We start from the raw sequence: 553 nt of genomic DNA, 5'->3' as shown, positions 1-553 counted from the left end.
TACTGTCCCTTTATTTTGGCCAATTTCTACTATTTTTCCAGCGATCCGCGGTGCCTGGTAGAGGCTACGAGCAATGCCTTTACAGACTGCCACTGTAGAGCTGTTTGAAAATGTATGTATGTATGTACATATTTGTATCGAGGCGGGGCAATAGTTTTAAACGCCGGTGTTTAAAAAAAACGGGAATTGTACATAGCTTGTCTGTGAGACAGCATTGTAAGGGTGGCGTTTTCGCTACTGTGTAAGTTATGTGATCGAATTGTGGCTATTACATAAAAGGGAAATATTGTAAATATATTTCCATACCAGGAGCTTTTGCTACGGATTTCATAAGGGCAACAACAATATTTTTCTACAAGTTATATTTGATGCTTTCTTATTACAACAGGTTTGATACTTAGAAACATTATTGTTCCATATCTATATGAGCATGTACGAGTATAAACTATTTGCTGTGTGCTAGTACTTTACAGGGACTAAGGATATCTTAGCTTTCAACCCAAAATGCATGATATAACGTGTACATGGTGGGAGTCATAAATAATATTTATTT

General features: G+C 36.5%; 1 protein-coding gene across 1 annotated transcript in view; it reads right to left on the bottom strand.

Moving 5' to 3' along the window:
* Positions 1-553, bottom strand: part of LOC109475151 — a 3,377-nt gene that overhangs the window by 1,045 nt on the left and 1,779 nt on the right. The gene's annotated exons all lie outside the window — the stretch shown is intronic.

Source organism: Branchiostoma belcheri, unplaced genomic scaffold (assembly GCF_001625305.1).
Source record: "Branchiostoma belcheri isolate BF01 breed outbred unplaced genomic scaffold, Haploidv18h27 scaffold33, whole genome shotgun sequence".
NCBI classification, from domain to species: Eukaryota; Metazoa; Chordata; class Leptocardii; order Amphioxiformes; family Branchiostomatidae; genus Branchiostoma; species Branchiostoma belcheri.
This window is presented reverse-complemented; position numbering and strand designations above follow the sequence as displayed.